Genomic DNA, 16,671 nt, shown 5'->3' with positions numbered 1-16,671 from the left:
ACATATTAATATTGAATACTTATTATAGGCTCAGTTAAGCAGAAAATCAATGAGCAGCAAAAGGTCGACTATTATATATCTATGCAAAATACTGTAATGCACCGGGCACAGTCAATATCTGGCATATTCAAGATAACAAGAACATAAAAATGCTGCTCTAAGGAGAGATATAAGAAAGGGAACTTGTGAACTCGTAAAGAATATACAAACGGAGACTGAATAAGGCAAATTTACTGAATTAGTCAATTCATATATTATGAAATTTATGAATGTATGAATAATACTTATGAATGTACCTATCATTTTATGGTAATATACTGTATACTTATGGGTTTTTCACATAAAAATGAAAACATGAGAAACGTCTCAATGTGAATGCTCTGCTATCGTAAAAATCCACTTCTAAATACGAACATGGCAATAAAAAATTATTGAAGACAAACCTCTTAAAAAGAAAATGTTCGATAATAGTAGAAAAATTATTGGATGTGCTGGAAGAGCTGGTGGATTGTAAAATATGATAAAGAATTTTTAATACAGAACGCTACAATTCGAATAATTACCAAGACAGAGAGACTATTAAAGCATACAAAATGGCAGAGAAACCCCGAGCGAATTATATAGTAATTCAAAGAGTAGAAAACTTAGTCTAGAGAAAGTTCTATTGTTACCGTATAGTATTCTCATGGCCCGGTTATATACTAGTGCTACAAAAAGATGATAACCAATTTCTGTTAGCGCAAGTTGAACAATATGGCAATGTGCAAAATATAGTTTCACTCTACTACATGTGTCAGCAAGATAATATATAGATCATTTAATAGTCATGATACCTCAACATAAAAATTTAACAATACGCAAAAACAGTTATTTACGCAGAAAACTATTCTTAACGTTATAATGTCCTGAACTCAGATATTGAATCCGTTTGTCAAGACAGATTCTAGTTGTTGAGCTCGCGCATGGTAGAAGAATTGCGCTCTTATAATGGCTGTCAGGTGATGATATTATTTTAAACATCTTTTTTTGTGCTGTAATTGTGCTTCAGAATGTGTAAAAATGCAGAAACAACGTTATAAAGTCGATTCAAAGAATTTTCGTTGCGTTTGTGGATGTTATATGTTCGGTAAACGTGGAAAAATCATGATAAATACATTCAAAGATACGTATTTGCAATACTTTGGTTTGGCTTTACATACACTGTAGTAAACGCTTTAAAATATACATGTAAAATATACCCATAATAATACATGTAAAACACAAGCCATGGATACCGAAATTATTTTGTAAAGCGTACAGAACGAAAGTGTACAAGTGGTCACTAATTTTCATGTTCTATGCCAACATTATTGAGAGAACATACTTTTCTGTTAGCGATTTCTAGATGTAGATGATTGCTACTTTTACTCGACCAATGTCATCAATATAAATGCATATAATGTGTTGTCCACAACTTTCTCGGAAACCAAAAATTACCAGATTACAAGAACGTAATCGACACTTGCAAATTATCATGAGCTTGGAGCATATATTTTCTGCAGTCACATCTTGATTTTTTTCCAGAACAATTGGGCGACACGAGCGATGAGCAAGTGACACCAAGATATAGTCAAATAATAAATTTATTGCGTATTTTTAAAACTATAACCAATTTACAAAAATGGTTTGCTGATTTGGATTCAGCCACCCAAATGTAGCCGGTGCAATTACGTACCCCATGTACGTTATAGTACCCCCCGTTGTACAGTGACGTCATCTGTTGTAAATCCTTTAAAATTTATAATTTATATGCCTATAAGTACATATTTAATAATTTATATATAATAATATTTAAATCTCCAGATTCATAATCCCAGAATAATTGTATTGGATAAAAATATGATTTGCTGAAATTACTTCTCAGGATTTAAAAATTGAAACTGCATATAGATCATAATTTGACAGTAATTTTTGGAAATTTTATATTAAATAGTACTTGAAAAATATTTGATTAATACAATATATTTTAAAATATAACTATTATTCATGATAATTATTCAATATTTTAAAATACTTTTATTATATTACTACAATTATGCAATTAAATTAATAATAATTTCACTTGGTATAAATAAAATTTTTAAAATATTATATTTCATATTAAAAAAATAGTTTCTGAAAAAGAAAACCGAACCTTCTGATAGACCAAACGACGAGATAACAGTGGAAACCCATTTCCTATATCTACGAATCTAATATAACGTCCAATATATTTAATAAGCTTTCTATAAATTGTCGTGTCCGTAAGTTAAGCAGTCGTTTTAAAGCCCAAAACGACCAAAATAAAATGGTGACAAATAACGTGAAGCGTGAATATAAACGCACATTATCGAGAGTCTTTCGATGCCGTAAAACGGTTGTCTCCTCGGATTGTCTGAAGAATGTGCCTGTGCCGGTATTCACACAGGAATCGAACTATGAAAACTAGAAATTTTCACTACGAAAAAGCAAACAAACTCTCACATAGCCGATACCTGCTGCGTTGCACACGAGTTTTATTGTTTTTTTTTTTCGATATTTAAGTATAAATAATTGATTATAAATAGAAAATATATATATTTAAAGTTGTAAATTCGTTGCCCACGCTACCTTGGTGAGTTTATTTTTTGTAAGCGATATGTTGTAAATGTGACGATGTTGTTATGACCATAACAAGGTCATTTGGGTGTTATCTATACATTCATAACTGCATTAACTTTTAACATAATTATATTATTAAGTTATTTGGTCATGTTTTATAGAGATAGTCATTTTTTTGTAATTCATAATCATGGAAAAGTTTAACTTATCTTATACTTATTTACTTATCTTATATTATTTTCATTACATATTAGCTGATTGCACATGTTTTGATTTTTTCGATTTAAAAAACACTTTAATGAGAAACATTGGTACAATATATACTAATCAAAATATTTTCCATAACTTTCTAGAAATTCTTCCAATGTTTCTGGCAATATGGCGATATCGTTACAAAAGAACGATGTTGGTGTGGCAACGATCAAATCGTCGATTAATTTTTGCATACCCTCGGCATTTCGAAGTCATGTGCCAGACAAGCCATGTTGCATCGATCTGAATAAGTGATAATCAGAGGGCCTTATTATCTGTTAAATATACTGAGTGCGGCAGAACTTCTAATTGGAGCTGAAACAGTTTTTTATAACTCTTATAACATGCGGTCGAGCATTGTCATGCTGATGAGGATGACTTTGCGTTTGTTACTGGCTATCAGTCGCCTTTTTCGCAACATGTTCAATTTGTTCAATTGACATCGGTAGGCAACTACAGTAACCGTTTCACTTGATTTTAACAGCTTGTAATACACCAAATCTTAATGATGTCACCACATACATAGCAAGACTTTTCTTTTTGTCTTACAAGTAATGATTCACGCTATTTTGAAATGATTCGAAATTGTATTTTGAATCAATTCGTATAGTAGCCCAATGGAAACAGTTAATTCATCAACTTTGTTTGCGCAGTATTTTGAATTTTCAAATGGGGCTTCGCCTAATAGATCTTGAAGTATTATAATATCCCCAATCTTCGAGCTGTTTTGGTCATCCAGGCTGTTATTTGTGATAGACATAAAACTCAGCACTATTAAATCATTGAAATCAAAACCGCAAATGGGATATGATGGCACAGCGTCTCGATAACTCTCTAAAAGGGTTTCAATCAAGCAACAAAAGAAATGAATACAATTTTCAATTTTGGACGTTCCCTTATTAACTTCTGCATACATTGAATAACTCAATATTAAACATCAAATCTAAATGGAAATGTTATTTTACATTTAGATATGACAAGGCCATCGAATTTATCAGGAAAGTTATGTTAAACAATTGTGTTTATTAATACTTTTATTTTTTACTAATTAATATCGGTGATCAAAATACATGCAAGTGTCTAATGTTTAAAAATGCGATCGTGAGAAGATATAATTAATATCACTAAACCAAGCATTAAATAGCAAAGCAAGTTCAGATATTGCCTTTCAGATTTACGTTCAATGGTTGAGAAACGACAAGTTAAATATTGCATATTGATTGAATTTTGGCAATTTTAAACTTTTGCTAGAGCCTATAACATTATCCCTTAAATATTACGTTATTTTGTTTACGTTGCTTAGGAAACACTTTCAACATTCCTTCAGCGCTAATCTTCATTAAAACCTAATAATTAAAACCTTTAATTTTGGTTGGTTAGTTGTGGCACCCTAAACGGCAAAGCCTTGCTCAATCGAGTAATCAAAGCTCTTTGAGCACTTTTAATTCACATTTTATGACGTTACAGAGTTGCTTTTGGTTGACAGAGTTGACGTTGGCTTCGAGTAACTGCGAAACGATTGCAAATACAAGGTCAATATGTCTTATTTTCTTGATAAGTAAGCTGATTCCGGTTAATTCATTCAAAAAAGAACGGCATTAATATGCCTGAAACATCAACCTAGTAGGCCAGTTATAAAATGTGTAGGTTTGGAAACAACAAAAAAATTTTTTATTTTACTTTAAAACTGCTTTATTTTATTGAAAAAGTCACTCATCATCACATCTCTCATTTTGACCGTTTTTTCTTTCTTGAACAACCAGGGCTGTATCAATCAAGCGATATTAGATATATTTTCCCATTACAAATAGCCATAATTATCAACCTATGAATTTTTATTATAAAAAATCAGTAGAATGTATTTTATTCATAGTATTGTCCATCGATAGCCGCCAGTTTCTTCCATAAATCAGGTATTGTATGGATTCCACCTCCAAAGATATATTTTTCTATTGAATCTATCTACGAACCAACCATTTTTTGGTATCTTCATAAGAAGTGGAGAGCTGCTCAGACAGGTCACGAATCATATAACGGAACAAGTAGTAATAAGAAGCAAGGTCTGAAGAATACGGTGAATGGAGTAGCACTTCACCTTTAAATGTTTCCAAGTATGTTTCCACCGTTTTGTATATGTTGCCAAAGCGATCCTGTGTTATTATGCTGAAGAATAACATTGTTGTGTATTTGTTGGTATACCGGCCCTATTTTACGCAGTTCTCGGCTGAAAAGTAACAAATGTAGTTGGAAACAACATTAGCTTTTAGCAACGCAACTCATAACCACACCAAGCTGATCCCACCAAATACGGCTCATTAGATAGCATAGATATTCGGCTTTGCCATTGATATTAATGCATGACCAAATGTTACCCATGATTTTTTTCGCTTTGCATTGTCGTACTGGGCCCACTTTTTATTATAAGAAAACCTTTCTGATTTTGCCGTTGAAACAGCATTTCACGCATAACCAAGTGTCTTTCAATGTGTGTTGGCTTCAATTCATACGGCAACAAATATCCAAGGTTTTGGGTCATTGCCATGTCCTTCAAAGAATTGAAAATATTTTCTTGTATTAATCTCAACAATTAGGCGTCTACTTTTTGCATTTTACATGGATCATTATAGAAAAATGGCTTCAAATATTCGTCTTGAGATGTTTCTGGTCGCTCAGAACGCCATTTCCCTTAAGTGTCAAAATCACCACTTTTAAAATGTCGAAACCAGTATTCACATGTTGAAATCATGTTGAGCATGGTTGGCATAAGCTTCACACAGCGATGAGCTTCAACCGACTTATTCCTCAAATTCAAGTAAAAAGGCAAACATTATTTTAATAAAATAAATTTAAATTTATTTATAGGCCTAAAATTATATCACATTATGGATACCATTGATAAAGAGCAAGTGCATCATTTATCTTTGTACACCCGCAGCAATATATAGTTAGTTCTGAATATTCATCACCACGTTACTCTGATATCTAGCTCATTTATCTAGTATCTATTTGGTAGTTACTAGTATGTATTCGCTATTATTTACTAATAGGCAACAAATCAAAGATTTGGGCAACGTCTTTCTTTACTAACTTTTACTCGTTATTATTTACTAACAGGTCACAGATCAAAGGCGTAACGTTTGTAACGTCTAAAGATATAGCTGAACAAATTTCTTTTTTTTTCTTCGATTACAATCATAATCCGATGTACCTGACCGATTGTCGGATGTTTATTTCTAAATCCAACTCCGACATTCTTGTTGAGGGTCACATTCAGTACTCGTCTCTTATGTGACCCGTGTCACATTCAATCGTCCTAATCGTAGCGATTGACGAAACAACCCGCTGACCGATAAGCCGACCAGGAACGGACTAATGAAGTACCGAAAGGCGTGGGCGTCGTCAAAGCGCCGCCGTCTCGATCCAATTTCTCTATCAGTCGCGGACGACGTAATAGAGACGTCGATATACGTTGGTCGGTCGTTTTTATATCTCATTTTGGGATGACGGCGATCAAGGCGTTTCGAATTTCGAGCCGAAGAAACCGTATACGACCTTATTAAGCCCGCTTATGATTAATAAGCGACGATCAATCGATCGATGCACGGAAGGGCCGATGGAAGGGCCGCGTCCTGGAGGCAGAGAAGTCCAGAAATGTCTACCGATGTGATTGATACTCGGTAGTTCTATCAGATAACATTATGTTTATAATGAGTCGTTTTATAAAAAAAAATTGTAATAAAGGAATTCAGTCAGTATCATAATTAATAAAACTAATTTAAAAATAGGTTGACACTCACAGTATTTAGATGAAATTTTTCTGACCACTTAAATGGATTAAATTTAAACATAAAGTCAAGGATATCCTCAAACCGTCACTTCACCATCACTTCAAATTCACAAATTTTTCCTCTTCCATATATATAAATAATGTTATGAATATTCGTTAAGTCATATAATCTATAAGGACATTTTCTCGGATTCAGATAAAGATGACTCCGACGTTCGACGCCGAGTTGTAGGGCCTAGACTTGTATAAAATCTTGAGACTTTTGGAGGGTGGGGCTTTAATTGGGGAGTCTGAATCGAAGGGGAAGAGTTTAATTGAGCATGGATCTAGGGGTCGATCTGATGGGATGGAAGAGGGAGTAAGCGTGATGTTCCAGAAAGAGGCGATATGAAGGCGAGAGAGTCGACAGGGCCACCGGTCGGCGAGAGGTTTGGTACATTTGTTATCAAGGGCGAAACATGAAAATATTTAGGTGCTGATTCTGTAGATTCAGTCGCTACGCTGAAGAGGGTTCCTATAGAGCATTGAATAGATATGGTTGTAGTGAAAGATTTTTTCTGAACAGCAGGAAAACAATTTTTTTGTTGCAACAAATTGAATGTTCGTCTGGTTTCTGCGAGATATGCGCTCAATTCTTATTATCTGAATTGCTACTTCAGCTTTGTATTTCCTACAACCTTTGCATCTCGATGAGTGACCGAGATTATAGTTGGGGTATTTTGGTGGGTTGGTACAAGAGTTTTCATAAATGTGATGTGTGTGATCACATGATGGGTCTGCGAAACATGATGTTGATATTTGTCCGATCTCTAGACAATTGAAACAATGCAATAGGGGCCGGAACATAGGGACAAGCAAGGAGCGAGATGTCAGAAATTTTAACTCTTTCTGGAAAGATTTTCTTTTAAGATTCAGGATCGCGCTATCCGTAGGGATGGTTACTCCAATTCTAGTCTGAGTGATTCTTCTCGCTCTCCAAACGGTTTTAGATTTTCCATTGTTTCCTCATCCGCATAAAGGGTGAGTTTATGGTGAGTAATTACACCGTGCCAGTGATTCAGCGTGGAGTATTTCTGATTCCGACGTTTCTGAAGACAATCGCAATGGTATGTTGGCTAGTGAGTCAGAGGAAAAACCCTAGGCGTCACTAAACCTAAGACACGATACTGTAGAAGGGAAAAGAAACTCAGACTCCGATAGCGTCACTCACCCTATCTAGTATACATGTTTCGAGGGGAAATAAGTTATCCATATCTTTGGAAAATACAAACAAATACAGATGCCAGGAAAATTTTTAGTTAGTTATTTGTTGTTATGTGTTTTTAAGTTACTAGAGTGCTGTTACCGCTATCAGGTATATATGTATATAAACGTATATATGTATGGATGTATATATGTATGTATGTATATATGTATGTATGTATGTATGTATGTATGTATGTATGTATGTATGTATGTATATATGTATATAAACAATTCTTACATTTTTTACGGGCAATCCGGAAGGGAAAATTGATAAGAGTTGTGCTCACAATGCTTTTCTTCATCAAAACAACGATTTCAATCCAAAATCCATAATATCGTCCCCAAACTTAACAAAACATCTACTGGTGAGCACACGAGGAGGTTTCATTCTCATACAATCGAAAAAATGGATATTGTTATTGTCGAAGAAAAATTTCAAAATAGATGTAAGTGATACGAAGTTCACCGAAAATTCAATGCTCTATAATATCTAACACTTATATAAAAAATAAATAGTATTTTTCAAACTAAATGTTAAAAATTAATTGAAAAATTAAATTAATGGGGTCAGCAATTCTTGAAAGTTGAATATATTCAAATTAAGGTAACAAACGTGTGATGTAACAATAAATCAATGCATTCCATAACACCATAGTCTTGCTGGAACGCCGGCTAATAAGTTAACGGGATCGATGGCGCCCTCTCACTTAATTGATCGTACAACGAACCCTCGTTCCAAAATCCGATGACGTTCACCCGCGACGAGTAAACAAAACCGCAAATCAGAGCCATGCACAGTCTTGTCGGCGTTTTCTTTTTCAGTTTCGGTCGCGATATTTTTAACTATTCCGACAATGTCGCTAAAACTTTAGCCGTGCCGGGGCCGACCACTCGTTAAGAAGCGAGCGATGGGCCGACGGGAGGTGGTGCTGGTGAATTATTGTCGAAGATTTCGGGGTTCGTGTGCTCAGCAATCGGGGTCGGGGCGATTGTCAACATTCGAGACGTCGCTGCTTATTTTTCTCAATAAAATGCATTATTTTATTCGAACTGTGAAAGAACATTTTTAGATATCGTTACCATCCCCAAAAGCTCAGGGTGTATTTAAATAAAAAATCCAAATTAGACATCACACAATATAATTATGAACTCTCCATCAAACCTTCGCTACAAAGATGTACGCTTAACTAACTAAAAAATACGCGACCCAGCACCGTATCCCGTGCCAGAGCCTTTTGAAAAAGTTCACATTTAGACATTTAAATTAGGTCTCCACTCTGGAATGAAATAGGACAACTCGTCATGGGAAACGTCCAAACGTCCATATCTACCGACAATCGTCCATCCTGACTCTACGTTCGACATCGAGGGATCCATGATGTTCGGATTTTGTTTTGTCAATCAGCCAACCCTGGAGCTAGTAATTACTGTTATGTCAATCAACCCAGCCTCGAGCTAGTAGTTATTGTTTTGTCAATCAGCCTAGCCCAGAGCTAGTAATTATTGTTTTGTCGATTTGATACTATAATTGATACAATATATTTGATACAATAAAGCAAGGTAAGTGTTGTAAACGTTTATACCTGAGCTAAACTGATAATTTTTAGTTTGTCAATCAATCTAACCTGAAGCTAGTAGTTTTTGGTTTGTCAATCAGCCCAGCCTGAAACTAGTAATTATTGATTTATCAATCACCCTAGCCTGGTGTAAGTAGTTATTTTTTTGTCAAGCAGTCTAGCCTGGAGCTAGTAGGTTCTGTTATGTAAATCAGCCTAGTATGGAGCTAGTAATTTTTATTTTGTTAATCAGCCTAGACTAGAGCTAGCAGTTAATATTTGGTCAATCAGCCTAGACTGGAGATAGCATATTTCGTTTTGTCATTCAGCCTAGCCTGGAGCTAGTAATTTGTGTTCTGCAAATCAGCCTAGCCTGGAGCCAGTAATTATTATTTTCTCATTCAGCCTAGCCTGAAGCTAGTAGTTCTTTGTTTAGTCAATCAGCCTAGCCTGGAGCTAGCAATTTTTGTTTCGTCACTCAACCCAGCCTCGAACTAGTAGTTACTGTTTCGTCAATCAGTAATTTTTGTATTGCCAGTCAGCCTAGTCTGGAGCTAGTAGATACTGTTTTGTCAATCAGCCTAACCTGGAACTAGCAGTTATTCATTTATCAATCAGCTTAGCCTGGTGCTAATCGTTATTGTTATGTTAATCAGCCTTTTTTGCCAATCAGTTTGGAGCTAGTAATTTTTGTTTTGTCAATCAACTTAGCCTGGAACTAGTAATTTTTATTTTGTTAATCACCCTAGCCAGGAGCTAGTAGTTTTTTCAATCAGCCTAGCATGGAGCAAGACATTTTAGTTTTGTTAATTAACCTATTCAAGTGGCCTTGGCACGAGATACGGTGCTGGGCCGCGTATTTCTTAGTTAAGTTTACACCCCTGTATTGATGATTTGTTTGAGATTTCAGAATTATATCCAATATTGTCTAACATGGACTTTTTATTTAAATACACCCTGGCAATAACAGAAGTAGGATTACTCGTAAAGTCTTATACGTGTAAATAAGTGAATACTACGAAATGAAGAGCGAAAAATCGCATAGTCGTCCTTTACCAACACACACACAATCTTTGACAAATCAACCTACCAGCTTAGACACCCAGTTATTTTCTGCAGTAAAAATTGAAACACGTTGAAACATGAAATAGAGCAGGTAAAATGTGGATAAAGTGTGGTACGTGCTGAAAACATTTATACCTGGGAAAATACTCCAAGTTTTAACCCGACAGAAAACACTAACAACAAGCTCCAAGCTAGACTGCCTAACGAAATAATAACTACTACCTACAGGTTAATTTTCATTTTATCAATCAGTCTAGCCTGGAGCTAGTAATTTTTTGTTTTATCAATCGGCATATCCTGGCGCTAGTAGTTATTGTATTGTCAACTAACCTAGTTTAGAGTTAGTAATTTTTGTTTTGTCAATCAGCCTAATCTCGAGCTATTAGTTTTTGTTTTGTCAATCAGTCTAGCCAGGAGCTAGTAGTTTTTGTCTAGTCAATCACCCTAGCATGGAGCTAGTAGTTTTTTTGTCAATCAGTCTAGCCAGGAGCTAGTAGTTTTTGTCTAGTCAATCACCCTAGCATGGAGCTAGTAGTTTTTATTATGTCAATGAGCCTAGCTTGGAGCTAGTAGTTATTATTTAGTCAATCAGCCTAGCCTGAAGCTAGTAGTTTCCGATTGTTCAATCAGTCTAGCATGGAGCTAGTAATTTTTGTTTTGTCAATCAGTCTAAACTCGAGCTAGTAGTTTTTGATTTGTCAATCAGCCTAGCATTGAGCTAATATTGTTTTGTCAATTAGTCTAGCTTGGAGTTAGTAGTTTTTGTTTTGTCGATCAACCTAGCCTGCAGCTAGTAGTTTTGGTTTTGTCTATTTGCACTTTTCTGTAGCAACAATTGACACATGTTGAAAGATGGAATAGAGCAGGTAAAAAGTGGACAAAGCAAAGTAAGCGGTGAAAATATTTATACCTGGTAAAATATTCCTAATTTTAAGCCGAGAGGAAACACTAACAACTAGCTCCAATCTAGACTGATTGACAAAACAATAACTACTAGCTACTAATTTTCTTTTTGTCAATCAACCTAGTCTGGAGCTAGTAGTTATTGTTTTGTCAATCAGCATAGTTTGGAGCTAATAGTTGTTCTGTCAATCAACCTACCCCGGAGCTAGTAATGTTCTGTTTTGTGAATCAGTCCAGTCTGCAACTAGTAATACTTGTTTTCTCAATCAGCCTAGCCAGGAGCTAGTAGTTATTGTTCTGTCAACCAGCCTAGCGTTGGGCTAGTAATATAATTTAACAATCGACCTAGCCAGGAGCTAGCAACTATTGATTTCTCAATCAGCCTAGCCTGGTGCTAGTAGTTATTGTTTTGTTAGTCAGCCTACCTTGGAGCTTGTAATTTTTGTTTTGTCAATCAGTCCAGCCTGCAACAAATAGTTTTTATTTTGTCAATCAGCCTAGCCTGCAGGTAGCAATTACTGATTTCTAGCTAGATGTGATTCTACTAGCCTGATGTAAGTAGTAATTGTTTTGTCAGTGAGCCTAGCTTGAAGCTAGTAATTATTGTTTTGTCAATCAGTCTAGCCAGAACTAGTAGTTTTTATTTTGTCAATAAGCCTAGCTTAGAGCTAGTAATTATTGTTTTGTCAATCAGCCTAGCATGGAGCTAGTATTTTTTATTTTGTCAATCAGCCTAGCCCAGAGCTAGTAGTTTTTGTTCTGCCAATCAGTCTAGCCTGGAGCTAGCAGTTTTTGATTTATCAATCAGCCTAGCCTGGATTGACTGGCTCATTGACCTAAACGAAAATTACTAGGTGCAGGCAAGGTTGATTAACAAAACAAAAATTATTAGCTCCAAATTAGGCTGACTTAATTTGGTCAATCAGCCTAGACTGGAGCTAGTAATTTTTGTTTTGTTGATCAGCCTAGCCTGGAGCTAGTAGTTATTGTTTGTCAATCAGCCTAGCATGGAGCTACTAATTTTTCTCTTGCCAAGCAATCTCTTCAAGAGGCTTTGACACAGGATATGCTGCCGGACCGCGTATTTCTTAGTTAGTTACGCTTACTCCCTTATATCGATGATTTGATGGAGAGTTCAGAATTATATCTGTATTGTCTAATATGGACTTTTTATTTAAATACACCCTGGCAATATCAGTAGTAGGATTACTCATAAAGTATTAATCCTGTAAATAAATGAAGAATACTATAAGATATATCAGTCTAGCATGAAGCAAGTAATTTTTGCTTTACAACTCAACATAACTTGGGGCTAATAATAGTATTTCTCAATCAGTCTAGCCTGGAGCTTGTAGTTTTTGTCTGGTCAATCAGTCTAGCCTGGAGCTATTAACTACAGTCTTGTCAAATAGCCTATCCTCAAGCTACTTTTACTCTTTTTTTTTACTCAAGCTATCCACAATTTTTTGGTTTTGTCAATCGGTCTAGCTCAAAAATACTAGCTCAGTAGCTAGTAATTTTTACTTTATCACTCAGCCTAGCGTAGAGCTAGCAGTTATTGTTTGATAAATCAGCCTAGCCAGAAGCCAGTAGTTTTTGTTTTGTCAATCAATCTAGCCTAGAGCTAGAAATTAGTATTTTATCAATCAGCCTATCCTGAAGCTAGTAATTTTAGCTTTATCAATCAGCCTAGCCTGGAGCTAGTAGTTTACTAGTATGTTTACAGCGCTTACTTTGCTATGTCTACGATTTACATGCTTTAATTCACCTTTCAACGTATTTCAATTGTTGCTGCAGTAAAAAAACTGGGAGTCTAAGCTTAGAGGTTGATTTGTCGAAGATTGCGCCATTTCGGACACAAATACACAAGTGTCAATCGTTTACTTACACGTATATATATTGTCGAGTAATTCCACTTCTGATATTTTCAGGGTATATTTAAATAAAAAGTCCAAATTAGACAACACATGATATAATTATGAACTCTCCATCAAACCGTCGATACAAGAGTGTACGCTTAACTAACTAAGAAATATGCAGCCCAGCAACGTATCCAGTGGGAAACCTCTTGAAAGGTTCATACTTGGGTGATCTAAACAGGTCCTAAATCTCGGATGAAATATGACCGCTTTTGTTGGGAACCTACCATAAGTTCATAGTTCCCGACCGAAATATTAACATTTCGTTAACATTAAGAACTCCCTTGCTGACAATCAGCATTATTTTACTTGTATATACAGTATATTTTAAAAAACAGTAAACTCACATCATCAAGATATTTTAGGTATTGCCTGTTGCAATTTGTTAGTTCGTTTTAAAATCAGACAATATTTTCCTTCTCATTTTATTCTAGCAAAAAACAGATACAATGCTGTCTGATAAGTTCGAACATGTCACAAACTCACTATGCAAAAGTCGCCCGGTTGTCAGACGTCAGCAAAATTCTCAAATTATTATTATAACTACAGGTTACAAACCGGCAAACCTTATTTTAACGCTTGAATTATTGTGATGAATTACAAGTCGCTGCTGATTATCATTTTGATTGAAAATATCGTAGCCAGACAGAACAAACTGCGTCTTTTGTTAGTTACTTCAAATAGAAACGAGATACTCCTCTTGTCAGAATAATTCGCTAGAGAAGTAAACATTTTTACTGCTAAATACTAAATTGCTGTATAGATATTTAAAATAATTTACGGTGTTGCAGTTGCACTGAATATTAATATGGACACGGTCACTGAAATGTCTTAAAATGAAATAAATAGGAAACTGTTAGTTTAAAAAGTATCGACGAAGTCAAACGGAACTTCCGGATATTGCTTTTAAAAGAACAAAACGTTTAAAAACATATAATTATATAGCTTTATAAAGCATATCAAAAAAAGACTCATTATTTCAATTTACGTATTTAGATGAGACATGGATATTTCAGAATGGGGCCAATATTACCAACTCATACAAGCTCATAGCAAGATGATAATAAAAATAGTGTTATGACAACAAAAGTTGATGGAAAAAGTAAATGTTGCAATAACAATTGATTATGTATTATTAGTCATAAAATTTATTAATAATTCATTGCAGATATATTATATTTCACGCTGAAAACAGGAATGGCTAATAACACCTTCGGTTTGGATGAATTGGATCAGACACATTGAAGAGGATATCGATAAATTGAAAAAATATTAGATTGGAAATTAAGAGCTTGGTTATTCACTTAAATGAAACTTTCTGAATGTTAGATTATGATTCAATACTGCCAATTTCCAAGACAGGGTGTTGAGAGGTGTTGTATATTATATTTCACGCTGAAAACAGGAATGGCTAATAACACCTTAGGTTTGGATGAATTGGATCAGACACATTGAAGAGGATATCGATAAATTGAAAAAATATTAGATTGGAAATTAAGAGCTTGGTTATTCACTTAAATGAAACTTTCTGAATGTTAGATTATGATTCAATACTGCCAATTTCCAAGACAGGGTGTTGAGAGTGGAACAACTAATGATGATTATATAATTAATATACGAATACTGTAGGAAATCTTATTGTAGAGTATGCAAGATTTATGAGCATTGATAAGTGTAAGGGTTCAGAATATACCTGAGTATTTGATTAAAATGTTTGAGGAGAGAAAGGACACTAGCTGTTTTTCAGATATGAAAAATGCATTATATTACTTGTATATACAATTGTTAATTAGGTGGATTAGCCCTCTAGCGCATACCACTACATAAAAGCGCGTCTAAAAGTCTAACTCATACATATTGTGGAAAATAATTCAATGTAAAAGTAACAAAACACAACCCTAACCTACAAACTATTATAACTGTATAACTAATTGTAGTTTTAAGTCATTCGATTATTAGTTATATTTAATATGTTCCCTTAAAAGTTGTTAAAATTCTTGATGCGCCTTTCGTTTGTCCCACTAACTGTCAATCAAGTTTTCGAAATTCAATTAATGTTCGAGCCGGTGTTCGTTTAGAAGAGGTGTTTCTCCACTGATTCACAGTCAGGTAAATTCTAATTGTTTCTCTTCGAGATCATGTTATAAATAAAGTCATTCCTTTATTATGTGTCAAACAGAGCACAGTTGAAGACCTCAGCGTATTGGATAAGAAGTAGAGACTCTCCCCGAGCGCCTGTGGATTGATGATCATCACAAACAAATAAATTATAGGTTGTACAAAAAAATCTTGAGAGTTTATTTTATAACTTTTGTTTAGCAAAATCATTGTAATTAACTTTATTTAAAGTATGGTCCATCAAACAAGTAATGCAGACACCAAATGAATCAGAAGATAGAGCAAATGAAGCTAAAAATTACGACCCCATAAAAAAATTAAACAATAAACAGACACTGAACTGATTACCAACGCGAAACAAGATGTAAGAGATATTAAAGAATGTGATGGAAGAAAATTAAAAATGAAAAAAAATAAACAAAACAAGGTGAATAATACATACTCTTATATAATAGACACGCTACTATAAGTGTCAAAAAAATAATAGATGGTGAAAAAACTGAGTTAACTCGACTGAATGGCAACCAGAATAACTGGAAGCCAGAAAAAGCTGCGTGGAGGTGTGATGCATACAGCTTTCGATAGCAACGTTTTTATGCAGATAAAACTTGTTACTTTTACTTCTGTAACGACAGTTTGCGATAACTAACACTAGTCTCAAATATATCATTAATCTTAAGTCATATCGATTTCCCATCATGGATTAGTCCGGTTTAAGTTGGTCTTAATTATAAACTTGTAAACTTCTAATTTCACATCTTCATATACCAAATTTGGCATCCTGGAACTATCGATACAACTCTCAACATCTAGTTTCACTTAAGTCAGCATTAACATGTGTTAGTTGATATGCTAATCTGCAAATAACAAGTACACAAAAAAACAAAATTTCAGCCAAAATATTGCACCCAGTGCTATTGAGATCCTTAACTTGTGTTAAAGCTCTCTCGGGTCAATAGTCAAACAATCGAAAAATAGAATGACAATAACATTTATACTATCAAAAATAAAATTTATTAAACATGTTACATTTATAATTTTATGTAAGTCTTGCAACGTTTTGGGTGGTTTCTCTAGGTGATAAGAGTTTAAAAAAATCCCCTTTTAATCATGTGCCACTATTCGGTGCATATATAACTTCCGCTATAGATCGCTAATCGTTTCTTGGGCCACATTTAACGCTCCTGCAAATTGTTTTTCCGTTTGG

The 16,671-nt window shown here is 34.5% G+C and overlaps 1 protein-coding gene across 1 annotated transcript in view; it reads right to left on the bottom strand.

Annotated features, from left to right (window-relative positions):
- The window catches only part of LOC143196415 (RNA/RNP complex-1-interacting phosphatase), a 166,477-nt gene that overhangs the window by 60,670 nt on the left and 89,136 nt on the right, over positions 1-16,671 (bottom strand). The gene's annotated exons all lie outside the window — the stretch shown is intronic.

Source organism: Rhynchophorus ferrugineus, unplaced genomic scaffold (assembly GCF_030347505.1).
Source record: "Rhynchophorus ferrugineus isolate W39M unplaced genomic scaffold, kcgeb_rfMv2 rfM4, whole genome shotgun sequence".
NCBI classification, from domain to species: domain Eukaryota; kingdom Metazoa; phylum Arthropoda; class Insecta; order Coleoptera; family Curculionidae; genus Rhynchophorus; species Rhynchophorus ferrugineus.
This window is presented reverse-complemented; position numbering and strand designations above follow the sequence as displayed.